At 46.4% G+C, this 13,947-nt stretch overlaps 1 protein-coding gene across 7 annotated transcripts in view; it reads right to left on the bottom strand.

The window, feature by feature from the left end:
* Nucleotides 1–13,947, bottom strand: part of PDZD2 (PDZ domain containing 2) — a 354,642-nt gene that overhangs the window by 252,328 nt on the left and 88,367 nt on the right. Inside the window, exon 2 of one of the 7 annotated variants that reach the window (XM_081301025.1) lies at nucleotides 625–707. The exons of the other annotated variants lie outside the window; for them this stretch is intronic. The gene's annotated coding sequence lies outside the window, so the exon portion shown is untranslated. The remainder of the gene's footprint in view (nucleotides 1–624; nucleotides 708–13,947) is intronic. 7 annotated transcript variants of the gene reach the window in all.

The raw sequence follows: 13,947 nt of genomic DNA, 5'->3' as shown, positions 1-13,947 counted from the left end.
ACGGAATGTGGCCTGGTCCAAGAAATCCCACAACCCTAAAGACCAGAGGAGTTAGATTCTGAACCTGATGAGAATTCCGGTTCTGTTTACAATTCCTGACCCCCAGTAACATAGCAGCCATTGAATTGGGAACTAGGAGCTAGGGGTGACCTGGGATTAGGATGACAGCAACTCAGGATGAGTTATCCTACCCCAGAGAAGCCCCCAGATACTGTCTCCCAATTCAGCAGCAATTGAAATTTTCCTCAAAGTCCAGAGCTGGGGTGGCGGTTGGGGGATCCTGTTCAATGGCTACCTTGGCTTCTAATGTCGGGTATCTCTGAGCCCGGCTCAGGAAGGTTTTATTTAAACCTGTGGGAGACGCAAGAGAGAGTGATGGTGTCAGATCTCAAGTCTCTACCACCACCAGTTTGGCATAAAAAGCTGTGATAAAGCTGGATTGTCTGACATTTCCTTCTTCATCCCCTTTTCTTTTCTTCCCTAAACAGAACAAGCTCCGAATGTGACCTACTTTCCCTTGCTCTCTGATTATGCAGAACTCGCAAAGCTTTGTCTTCAGCCTGACTAATATTTTCAGTGACAAGCTTTTCAGCTTTTGGAAAAGAAGAGTTCACATCCTCTTGCCTGAGCGTGTAAGTCTTGGTGATGACCCAGGAGAATGGAGGAGTTACCAAGACTTCACTCGGGGACCCATAAGGGACTTTGACCTAGCATGAGAAAACAAAACACAACACAAACAAAATCCAGATCTGGCCCCTTGGAGGCAAACTGCATTTAATCTGAAAGTTTTCATCAACAAGAATCAAGCCGACATCATCATCATCGTTATTATTATTATTATTATTTTGGAGGGGGTACCATTTTTTGTTGTTATTGTCTTTTTGAACTCAGGAACATTCGGCCACTGAACCACATCCTCAGCCCTATTTTGTATTTTATTTAGAGACAGAGTCTCACTGAGTCGCTTAGCACCTTAGTTGTTGCTGAGGCTGGCTTTGAACTTGCCATTCTCCTGCCTCAGTCTCCCTGGCCACTGGGATTATAGGCGTGTGCTATATACCATGCCTGGCTCGAAACTTTATGGATTAGCCAAGTGATGCTACAGTTCCTCAAATCAGCCCAAGACCTGTAAGGAGAGACTCTGTGGCCTAGGCCTGGAATTCTGCCACACTCCCAAACCCACTCAGGAACTTCCAAACTCTGCATTTTGCATTAAAGATTGACTTCTCCCAACTTTTCAATGACTCAGAACACATCACAGTTTTAAAGGATCAGGAGGAACAATTTAAAAATAAAAGCCAAGCACCCAGTTTGGGTGGAAACCCGGCTCTATTAGTCAAAATTAAGTTATTGACATTTCTTCCTATTTTTACCTTGGAGGCTGTGCATTTTTAATGTTTGTTCCGCTGTCCTTTTCTGACATTGAAGCTCCCAATTACAAGTGGTAATTGGGAAACATTTGCTTGGTGACTTTAGAAATGTCATTGCTAGCCAGAAACTCTGGCACTAGGATTCTGACCCAAAGCTTCTCTTATCCTCAGTGAGGTGAAACAGAGTCTGCTAAATGTTTACCAGACAAATTATTCAAAAGAAACAGACTTGCAGCCTTGGGATCCAGCTGTATTTGCCTCTATCTAGGTTAGTTGAGCTTCCTGCCAGCCTGTCTGGTCAGCACTGACTGAAACAGTAGGCCCCGGGGCCCCAGAAAGCCACTGTGTCGGAGTGGGACTCACCAGATGACTCTGCCCTCAGCAATGTGAAGATGTGGGCCTCCAACTTCCTGAGCATTGCCTCCCTTGCAAACTTCATTCCATCCCCACTGCAGTTAAATAGCCCACATAATTCACTCATTCGTTCCAAACTGTTTGCTGGTGTCTGGGGGACAGCACTATGCTCAGCACAGGCAATACAAAAATGAGCACAACAGCATCCCGACCTCTAGAGAAATTGTGAGTGAAGATGGATAAGAACTGAGGTGTTGCAATAGGGAAAACAGAGGGTGCTCTTGGTTCCCAGCCTCTGCCTTCCCCCTCCCTGCATGTCATCTCCTCAGCCACCTTAGCCTCGTCTCTGCTCAGCACTATGGTCATCTTTGGTGCAGTTGTGACCTTAGGCAGAGAAGACTGAAGAGTTGCTCAGTCATGCCCTTGGACTCTGCATCAATTTAGCCTCATCAATGCTGAAGTCCTCATCCCGGTCCTAGTTCTAACCACTGAAGTCTCCTCTTTCTCATATCAGTTCCCATAAGAACATCTGGAACATCACTCTGTCCCTTGAACTGATGGCTGGAGCGTGTCACAAGCTGCCTGGCCTTCCCTTCACTGAGTTCCATCAGCCTTTGGAGACTGATGGACCAGTGCCGTTGCTGGACCCTTTGAGATGCAATGTTGCCCACCCCACATTGTGGAGAGAACTTACTGCAGTCTACACCATGTCATTCCCTACACACACCATTGTCTCGCCAGGATGTGGTGACAGCCCTGGAAGGAAGAGCTGACCCCGCGGGTGAAAGGGAAGGCTTGCAAGGAGGAAGCCGTTGCAGAGCCCCATTGTTCCTAATATATTACTTTGCCCTCAAAAAGTTTCCAAAAAATATTTGTTGAGGAATCTCCCTACTCAAAATGGGCAAAGTAAAAATGTCTAAACTACAGTTTGCATAAGAGACCAGTATAAATCCTCTCAAGGAGCAGGGATCAAGAACAACATGGAGGGGGGCTGGGGTTGTGGCTCAGTGGTAGAGCACTTGCTTAGCATGTGTGAGGCACTGGGTTTGATTCTCAGCACTGCATATAAATTAATAAAATGAAGGCCCATCGACAACTGTAAATAAATAAATAAACAAAATAAAATAAAGAACAACCCGGGGGACATGTCCTCAGGTTCAAAGGAAATCCTACATGGAAAAAGTGAGGCCAGAGGAAGGACACTGAGCTAGTGGTCAGGTAACCTGGCTGCTTAACTCAGCCCTGCACTTCCTGGCCAGTAGCATGACCACAGGCAAGTGCTTCATCTCACTGGGCCTCGGTTTCCTCATGTGGCAGATGATAAGGCCGTCTGAAACTTGAAATAATCCTCTTCTTACTTTGAGTTGATGCACTGATCTTTTCTAAGACATGGTTGAAATGGGCAGGTTTGTTCAAAATATTCACTTTGTAATAGAAGTGAATACAAGGCATTGAGTCAGCTAGCTTGAACCATCAGCAGGAAAATGAAGGAAGGTCTTGGGATAGAGCAACAGGTGGACAGCAGCAAAACATTTCCTACGGAATAAGTTCCAAGAGCTACTGTATTGAAGGAGGGTTCCTGTCATCAGCCACCTGTGAGAACAGCTCTCCACTGCATGGTCTTCTTGAGTTCCCCTCCCTATGAAAGTGTCTGGGAAGTCCCATACAGTAGAAAGCTCCTTCAAGGTTTAAACCAGAGCTTCTGAGACTTATTTGGCTATGAAAATGTTTTTATATTTATCTATTAGCATTTCTCAGATGTGCACATCTGGGTTTCACATTGTGGGAAATACTACTAAGGCGAGTTTTTGTTTTATTTTTTAAACACAAAGAAGGGCTCAGCAAAAATCAAAAAGCAGGAAGACTCTTTTTAAAAATAATTAATCAGTTCTAATTTTTGGAAAACTCTTAATGTACCATTTTTAAACCTGAGCAACAGCTCACATCTAGATCCACCTTGGTCTTCTTTTTCTTACCCACTGACTCTTGGGTGACTAAAACGCAAGCGGGACCTCAGTCTTTGCCAGCTACTTATCCTGGGGCCCCAGAACACACAGCATGCTGTCAGCAAACCAGCCAACACAGGACTAAATCATGGTGACATCTCCCTAGCTCAGGGATGGCCTCGGCCTGCACGGGGACAACTAATTGCTTTGTGGCTCAAGCTACACAGCTTTCTCACATCCATTATTCCCCAGGGTCATATTTTCTCAAACCACATTTTTTTTTTCAGGGAATAGAGCAGGAAGAAGAAGGGGAGAGAGAGAACAAGAGAGCGAGAGAGCGAGAGAGAGAGAGAGAGAGAGAGAGAGAGAGAGAGAGCGCGCACATGCGCAGGAATTTTTTTTTTGATCTTCACTATAAACTTGATTATCACCCTTCACCTAACACAATAAATCCTTTCCCAATGGTAACTTTTGGGCTGAAGGTTGAAGGCTGAGGCTGGAATCAGAGGAACTTGGGAGAGAGGGGAAGCACTGTCCATGGACAAGCAGGTACAGTGTCCCCTCGGGGGCTCTGATAATCCGGGCACCATAGCAGCAGTGTGGTGGGAAGGCCAGCGGTCCTCGGATGTGGCTGTGTGGACAGGGTGATGGCTGAGACTAGAGAAGGCATGGAGGAGAGGAGCCCTCAGCCCAGGCCAGGGCACCAGTCCCTGCGCTCTGTCCTCAGGCAGTCCTGAAGCAGTGGTGACAATCTTACCATGGTGCTTCTGGAATTGGTGTTTGCTGAAGGAACATGCAATGAAAAATGGTGAGGGCAAAAAAAAAAATCCAGAACATGAGTCTGAGGAGGGCATTTTGGCATGAGGGGATGCTTCTTCCCAGGAAGGTAAATTTTCTCACAGAGGAAACTAAAGTCCCCTCTGCCTTCAGATTCCCAGAAAACTCCTAAAGAAGATGAAGAAGGTTTGGTTGGTTCATCTTTTACATGTATAGGAGGGGCCCTCGCCCTGGGAGGCAAGTTTCCTAGGGGATCTAGGAGATCATCCTAAAGGTCTGGCAGGAAAAAATAAACGGAGGAGGAAAACTAGAAATTGGCATGGAAAAATAATCAGCTGGAGTCCCCAAATTATTTTCAAGTCCTCAGGAAGGAAAAAGTAAAGAATCTCCTTCCCATGATTATGTTTTGAGAGATCGGAATCATGCTTACTTTATCATAAGTAATGCGGTAGACCAGAGAAGTGAGCCCACGTGCTCCTCCCAGGGGGGCGATTCACATTCAGGTGGGCAGCAGGTGGTGCTCTCCTTGGGGTTCCAACACCAGATCCTCCACCTGACTTTGATGCATTTGGTCAAGCCAGCGCCTGAGTCACCACCCTCAGAGGTTTGAGTTCTCCACTGCAACCTTTCATGGGTTGAGCTTGTCTTTTACTATCAGAGGGCTGCCTCCTGTCCTTTATTTTCAAATTCCTTGACAACTGCCTGTGGTTGGCCATTTGCAACTTGTAGTCAGATGACTGGCTTGGATGTGGCTGGTGAAGAGCCCGCCTGAGGCCCAGGGGCCTCCTCACTGGTTTCTGGGTCTCTTCCAAGGGCCTTGGTCTGTGTATTGTTGTTGACTCGAAGTCTCCACTGAGGGAAGGAGGATGTGGGGCTACCTAGTCTCCCGTCTTGCTGACGTCACCCCCACTCAGTCTCCACTTCTCAAAGTTTCCATGCTCCTGATTTCAAGTTATATTTAAGAACACACACATGTCATTAAAATTTATATGAAGAATTTGCCAAAGTGGTTCTTTCCTTCTGAGTTCTTTCCCTTCAGGGCAACTCGTAAACATCATTTGCTCTTTGTGGTCGGTTGTTGTTTTGTTGGGGTTCATGAGTTTCTGTCTTTCTTTTTGCTCTGGTCTAATCAAGAAACCGCACAGCCATTTAGGGCACAGCTCCATGGCTGAAGGAGACAGTGTGCAGTATGCAGAGGGGGAAAGTCTCCCTTAGGAAGCGCGCCAGCCTCACAGGCTGGTGGTCCCCGGGAACCAGTTGGGGCTGCAGGCCCTGGCACCGAGGTTCTCTCTGGGCAGAAACCGGGGGGCATGCTGACTCTGACAAGCTTCACCCGGATGCTAAGAGCTACTGAGGGCTACTCAGAGTCCCTCAGCTTCTGAGAACAAGGACAATGATGTCTCAGTCACTGCCCTCATACACCATGAACTCTTATTCGAACAAAAAAAGACATTTCCGATTCCAAATAACCCTCTAAGCACTTTTTAAAAATCGCATTCTTAATTACTCGCTCTACTGAACTCCACCTTGACTTCAACTCAAATTATTCCCAGAGTGCTCATTGCTGAGGGGAAGTGTGTGGTAGAGGGCTGGTGGGGGGAGGCGGGGGCAGGATTGTGGCTAAAACATGCTTATAAATGTCAGGCTGACTTTAAACAGCTGAAGGGAACCCTCCAGCTGGGGAAGGGACTAAGGAAGGCCGACCAGATTAGATCTCGGATTGAACACTCCATTGAAGATCTCCTCCCTCCCCAACCCTGATATTATTTAATGCTTCCCTACGAAGACCTCAGATCTGTGGCCTGTTGCTGCACTCAGCCAACTTCACTCCACAGCCACTATGACACATGGCTCCCATCAAAGTCCATGTGCAACTATGAACTGGTTTCAGTGTTGACCCGTCACAGCAAAGAAAAGGCAAGGCCCATTCTGGCATGAGAAGTCCCTGTAATACTTTCTCATTTGTGGTTTCTGAAGCTTTGGAAGGCAAGTCAGGCATAAGGAGTGACTGAACAGGAAGGTAACTGCTGGGTAGTGATGAAGGTGAACGGCATGAAGCATCGGGAGGAAAATTGCTCTCTCCATTGATGGCCATTGGGGTTAGCCCCTGCCCCTCAAACAGGCACCCGGCTTCGAGAACCCAGAAGTTAGAATAGAATTATCACGTCACGCAGCAACTCCACTCTCAGGTTCATACCCCAAAGCATTGAAAACAAGGGTGTCAACAAACACTTGTCCATGAAAGTTCATAGCAGCACGGTTCACAGTAGCCCAAAGGTGGAAACAACCCAAACGCCCATCAAATGATACATGGTTAAGCAAAACATGAAATATCCATGTAGTAGGCTATTATTCAACCATAGAAATATTATCCTGATACATGCTATAACACAGACGAACCCTTAAAGCATTATGAACCAAGTCAAAGAAGCCAGATACAAAAGAAATGCCTCTCAGATCCTTTTATCCTCTCTCTTCCCACTACAGATACCCCATATGGAAAAGTCTAGCTCTTTTGTCATCCTGCAGTCTCCGGACTAATAGTCCAGACTAAAACACTGCTGCTGTTTCTATTTTTCTGTGTTGTTGGCTTTTTATTGTGGTTGCTTTCCCATGTTATCTCCTAAATCCAGAGCCTACAGCACCGTATTTGAATTTTCCATCCTGGTATTCTGACTTCTTTGTAATTGGACCTCACTTTTCCGCCCTAAGGCGCCTAAACACCACCACCCCATCCCGCAATCTCACCCCACTACTGCTCACCCTACTCACATGCAGTAAGTACATTCCTACCCCAGAGCTTCTTTTCAACTGCTGACTTCTGGAATATTCTTTCTCCCTCTAAGCCAGTGCACATGGTAGCCACTCTGTGCTGAGGGGTGAGTGCTTAGAATACATGAGTGCACAAAGCCTCTCCCTTAGGATGCTTGCCTTTGATTGCTGTATGATCCGTGTCCACCTCTAGATCCACCTTCCTCCAGAAGTCTGAATGGCAATGTCAGGCATGCCAATTTCTCCCTTATTTTTGCTGTTCATAGCACTTACTGTTGGCATCGTATTGACTTGACTTGTTCTCTGATTATTCCTCTAGGCTTGTTTCATGAAACTCCTGAAGTTATTTCACATCAGGAGCTGTGTTTGGTTCTGTTGTTCAGGCACCCAGCATGTAGCCTGCACCAGCTCAGCAAAAACAGGTTGTAGAGCAATTGTGTCTCTGTTCACCATCACAGCCACCAACCCAAGGGCCACTTGATCCACTAAGGGTAACCTTCCTCCTCCTCTTCCTCTTTGTTGACTTCTTTAAAGAGGTGACAGAAAACACTGTTCCTATCCTTCTACATCCTCAAGCCTCACCTCTGAGATATTTTTCAGCTGCAGAGTCCTGAAGTTGGAAAGTGCTGTGAGCCACACTCTTTTAGGAATTCATAAGGCATTTACTCATTTTAAAAAATCATCTTTTACTTTCAGGCAGTGGGATGAACAGTAGAGACTCAGTTCCTGCCCTCCACAAACTGAACCTCTTAAAACTCTGGAAGTCCCTTAGTAAAGGGATTTTAGGATTGTTTGTTGAACTGCGATTTCCCAGATTATACCCACCCACCCACCTCCTTTTCTGAGAATCACCTAACAATGCTCCAGGCCACAGATCAGACTGTAGACTCCAATGAGAGAGCCAGCAAATCAGGCTAAAGCAAAGTTTTGGATGAAGGAATAAAAAAATTGATCTTTTCATTTCTCACCAGGAAGCTTTGATCCCCCAGAGTCTCCCGAAAGAGACTGGTGTGTGTGCACCAAGAGCTGCTGGAATGCATCCTTTTCAAAGCACACGGTGGTTATGAGTAGGGTGGTCACAATACACTGTGATTCTGCAGCAGCTCATGCACGCTGTTCCCTCCCAGGCACCCAGAAATAACAACAATGGAAATGATAGAGCATGAAGGTGGGGGGCGGGTGGGTGCAGCCAGGGAAGTGGGGGCTGCTGGTGAGAAGTGCTGGCGTAGGGGGTGTTCACTGCTGATGGGTTCTGAGAGTCTTGCTAATGGGGTTAAAATTGGGGCAAAGTTAATGGCACACGGGGGTAAGCACCTGTTGGAGACTGAGGTGGAGGAGGAGGAGGAAGGAGTGGGAATCAGTCAAGTGGGACAGGAACGTACTGTCATGAGAGGACTTGGGGAGGCAGGTGAGGGGCAGCAGCACTCTTGATCTCTGACACTTTCTTACGCTACCATTTCACTTTTAAGGCAGAGGCTATATACTTTCCATGTTTTGGGAGGGAATGGCTAGATTGTAAAACAGATACATTTAACCCTTGGGATGTTTCTTTATCCTTTCACCTTTGGGAAGGGAAGATGGAAAAAAGTAGATTAAGATGATAAAGGGAGGGAGGGAGGAGAGAAGAGAAGGAGAGAGAATATGGGAGAAAAGATGTCTCTCCAGGGGTTGCATTTTGGAAAACTTGCAATTAGAGGATTTCTAATGTCCTTTCCTACTTGAAAAAAGCACAAGATTATGGGATTATATCAGGGGAGCCTGTCCAGGGCCTGAGTGTTAGAGGGAAAGCCTCTCAGGGCCTATCACCACCCCCTAAAGGTGGGTGATGACCTCCCAGCCCAGGAGCCTGCATCACCCCAAGTGTGCCGCCCACTGCAAGGTGGAGTATGGGCCTGCTCCTCCTCCACAGCCTATTTCTGGATCTATGTGCATCTGCTATGCTGTGGGGTGTTCCTTCATGGAGGTTATATGACCTAACTGCTCCTCTCCGAGCCAGGATGACTTCAGTCAAGCATGCTCTTTGTGAGGGTGGCTGGCACGTCTTAAGGTGAAGGTCTTCCAAGGCGCTTTGAATCATTCAAACCTGAGTGTCAGATTCAGAGAAGTATAAAATACAAAGTTAAGGTCCGAGCCCTGGAGAGGGTTAGACTGGTGAGGTCGAGAGCAAGAGGAGACAGCACCTGACGGAGGCGCCTGAGAAGCTCGAGAGCTCCCATACGGAGCCCCCAGAGCCTGTTGGACAAGAAGAACAAAATGGATAGGCCCTGGCCTACTATGGGCAGAAGGGACCAGACATGTGGAATGAATTAGGGAGACAGACAGGAGCTGGAATTAACAGTACAATAAAAACAGAGCTAACTCACCCTCAGAAGCCAGAGCACTTTACTGGGTACAAGGCGAGGCTGACAAGCCTGGCTGACTCCCCCTCCTGACCTAGGGCCCACAGAAAGGCAACAGCCAAGCACAGCTGGTGGCTTTTGGGATAGAAAGGGGACAGAGTGGACAAATCACAGCCTGGACAGGGAGACTGACTCCAGGGTTTTGCCTTGACTTGAGCTGATAGCAAAACCACCTTGACCATTCTGTTTTGTGGGGAGATTCTTCCTGAAGAATGTGCTAAGCAACTGAGGAATGTCACCTCGGGCACTAAGCTGGAAGCCCTGGGCACCTCCATTCACATTCTTTTTTATATCCTATAACCTACTGGCCCTGGTCCAGTCTGATTTGACACAAAATAAAGTTCTAATATGTATGCAGTGGTATTTCAATTTCCTTTCTCTGTATTTGCTTCATTAATTGGATTTCTCATGGCACTGAGGACCCTTCCAAGCCCTGTCCCCAGGGTACATGGGCCCTTGCTTGGTCACTATTCCCGGCCAACATTGAAGAAAGCTCCCCATGTGAGAAGTAGTGATGGCAAACGGCAGTCCTGGCAGTGCATGGGTATCAGGTCAGTAGTGTCCCCAAGACCATCTGTGCAAGGACCCTGGCTGTCATCCTGCAAGCTACCTCTGCTTGGTACGTACCTTCTTATATGCAGTCTCCCTCTTGGCCTCAAGGGCTGCCCAGTATCCTTCTACTACATTCTTTTTCTGCATTAAGTATCCAGAGGAGGCCTGTTATTCCAATGGGTACCAGCGTGTCCCCTGATCTGATCCTGCCACAGGCCCCACATTGGCTACAGGATTCCACATGTGCTCAAGAGAATGGCTGGTCAGCACTGGTGCAAGGTCTTCTCCAGTTCCCTGACCTTTCTTTAATTATCTTCCAAATATTAACAACTAATAATATTTGTTGGTAGGTCTTGGGGATGTGGCGATGAACAGTCTGGAAATGGTGCTTATCTTGAAAAATAAGATTTCCTCTGGCCCTTCTCAGAGAGTACAATTGGCCTGTAGAAAAATCCTAAGTTCTCTCCACCTCATCTTCACTCCAGGCCTTATTCTCCAGGGTCTGTGATGTCAGAGGTGAATGCATGGCCTCAAGCCACACATGGTGCAGCAGATATCAGCCTGGGCCTGCAGACTTTGCCTGGATCCATCCTCTGCTTGTCCCCTTGTGTGTCACATTCCTCTGCAGCCTGGGGGCATTTCTGAAGGTCTAAAATGCAACAACTCTCACACATTAGCAGCCAGCAGCTTTTCAAGCTGCCTTAAGAAATCTGAAGACAATAGGCTTCTGTAACTAAGATCTAGACCCAAAAATGTTGACCTAAATTCTCAGCTTTGGAGGCACTGTGAGCTGCTGTATATGGCCAATTCCAACTCCCGAGAGCCATAGCTGCACAGCCACTACTCCAGGCTGCTCAGCCTACACTCTTCTCTCCTCTTGCATGGCACAGCTGGGCAAGGCCATCTCATCAGCTGTTGATGTTTGCCATTTAGAAGCTGTGAATCCATTTCAGAGACATGGGAAAATTGTTTCTGAAAAAAGTTCATGCTTTCCCTTCCCAGTGTCCGAATCCCTTATGTTAAGCTCAGTCCTTTTTAAGGATATTTACTTTGAAAGGGTAAGATCTATTAACTTCTGTTGTTCATGTTCCCCTGAAAAAAATGCAAGGCACCACCTAATGATTTTATGAAATAAAAGTGATGTCAATAGCTAAGATGTACTGATGCACAGACTGGGAGCCTTCAGGAACAAAGTGTGCTTTTAGAAGGAGAGTCAAAAGCAGAAGAGAACTCAGCACCTGATGAGCTTTATCATAGTCAATGCTCGTACAAAACAGGATATCCTATGAATATTAACTTCAACTCTGCAAGATCCACATCCCCCCAGATGCTGATGACAGCAGCCACTGCAGACTTCCAAGGCCACAGAAACTTCTTCAAGCTCAGTGTTTCTGTATTGCCCCCCTCCCATTCTTCCTGCATTATAATTTGCTCCTATCTACAGCAAAAACCAAAAACCATCCAGAAACAGTGGTGGCAGTAAAGGCAGCTCAGAAACCAACACAAATGAGGAGCTGCTTGTCATTGATGGTGAACCAGACCGCAATTTCTGAACATCTGTGGTTTGTCCTGAGCGTGTACCCTGGGAAACCTACAGAAGGCGGCCCCCAGTCGTCTGTGGGCCACTGCTACCCTGTCATTGACTCTGCTGCCTGTAATTTTCAAGCAGGACGCCCCACATCACACAACATCCACATCCTTCTCTGTGCTTTTTATAACATAAATGCTGAGATTTTGCTGAACAAGCCCTCACTTGTCCAAGCATTGGTTAGTCTGTGTATAACATATGTAGACTGGCATTTTGATTGACTTTTGAAACACACCAACTGTTGTTCAAGGAGGAGTTTGGTGTCCTTTTGCAGAAACACTTAAGTCATCCATTGCGAGCCCAGGAAAGGACTTTTGTGGTCGTGTAACGTAACCTACTCATCTACCCAGTGAGGAAATGAGGTCAGGAAAGGTGAGTGAGTACCCTACTAAAGTATGTACAGATCATTCCAGAAAGATTCATAATCAGAATCCAGGTTCTCTGACTTCAGAACTGGAGCTCTTTTCACGGAGAGACCAAAGAACAAGATCTAATCTTTTAAAGGCATGCTCGACTGGCTGTGGTAAGAGAAAATGAGAAAAACTTCCTTAAAATACAGAAAGCCAGGAGGCTGATGATAACCAATTAGGTTAATATGCTCTTCCAATTAACAGAATCATGGAATTGGAGTCTCTCTGTTTATCTTCTAGTAGAATTCCTAATGAGCTGTGCAGAGACCAGAGTGAAGAAAGAAAGGAAAGAGGCAACCAAGAACCCTGAAAATCTAGCCTTGGACCCCCATCCTCAGGGGCACCAAGGGGTTCCCATCAGTCTCCCCATCCAATGGTTCTTGGCTACAGAGGAGCATTCCATCCCTCACCACCCATCCCCATTACTATCACCATTATCCGGATGGGGTTGGGGATTGAGGTCCCTAACAGCTGTCCCCTCCTGAGGAGAGTGTGAGGATCAATGAGTTCCTGGTTGCCAAGGGTTGCAAGCTGAGGCTGAAAGGCACTGCATTAAGCCCAGCATCATTATTATTAAACCTACAATTTAAAACCAATTATACTTTGCAGAAGACTGCAGCCCGCATTTAAACCACTCCTGGAGGAAAATAAAAAGCCTGTGATGCAGGGTTCAAGGCAAGCGACAGAAGCACTGTGCCACATGAAGCTGAGATTTGGGCACACATTGATAATAGTAACCCTGGGGTTCCCACTCAGACGGAAGCAGGACAATGAGGCGCAAATGCTAGAGCATAAAACAAGATGCAAACATCTCCTTTTACCAAAAAGCATCTAGAGGGATTTCAAAATTAATTTACTGATTTTTCTCAAAGGGGAGAAAGCCTAATACCTCCATGTAAATCAAGTCTCACACTGGTAGCCAGGCCCTCCCTATGGTGCTGTCTGAAGAAACAAAACAAACAAGCAGACAAAATTAAAAGGATGGAATCACTTGCTAGCATCTTGAAATCAGGATTTTCCATGCAAAAAGTCTGAATTTGAAGCTGCTCTTGACAAAGCAATTACCCAGCAACATGGTGGCAGTGGCTGGAGCCAAGACTTGGATGTCAACTTGAGACAAATGGATGGGCATGCAGTCTCTGTTCACCCAGTCTCCGCCACTCCCTACTGTCTCTTGACACAGAGAACCTACATCTATGCCCTTTATCCTCATGCTTATTGAACCTTATGAAGAAAGTGAAATTTTTCTTATAATGGTAACTCTGCTTTTCTTATATTTATCTGGCTTGCATTTATTTATGTTATTCCACCAAATACATCTTGGACATTTGTCTATTTGATTTCTGATCCAAGTCTCCTTTAGGAGACAAGTTTCCTGTAGCTGTTAATAAATATCAGTCATAAAGAAAGTCCATTTCAATTCAAATAACCATCATCAAGTGCCTACTGGGGTTAAGAGGCTAGGCTGGCACTGGGGAGGGGCTCAAGGATAACGGAGGACCATTGCTTTCACTGTGGGCATTTCAGCTCAGAAGATTGGGTACGACACTGGAGAAGATGATGTCATAAGAAAGGCACAAACCACCATGAGATGCAGAGGAGGCAGAAACCACATCTGGCTGGGACATCAGGAATAGCTACATGGAAGAAATAGTATTTGGAACTCGCTTCGAAGAACGGGTGGTATTTTGACAAGTAGAGGAGGAAAGCAAGAGAAATCTGCTGGAGAGAGACAGAGAGTGGGGGGAACATGTGCAGAGGCAGAGAAGCACTGGGGTG

This window comes from Spermophilus citellus (assembly GCF_964194105.1).
Source record: "Spermophilus citellus genome assembly, chromosome: 1".
Taxonomy (NCBI): Eukaryota; Metazoa; Chordata; class Mammalia; order Rodentia; family Sciuridae; genus Spermophilus; species Spermophilus citellus.
The sequence above is the reverse complement of the archived record's forward strand: the minus strand, read 5'-3'. Positions and strand labels throughout refer to the sequence as shown.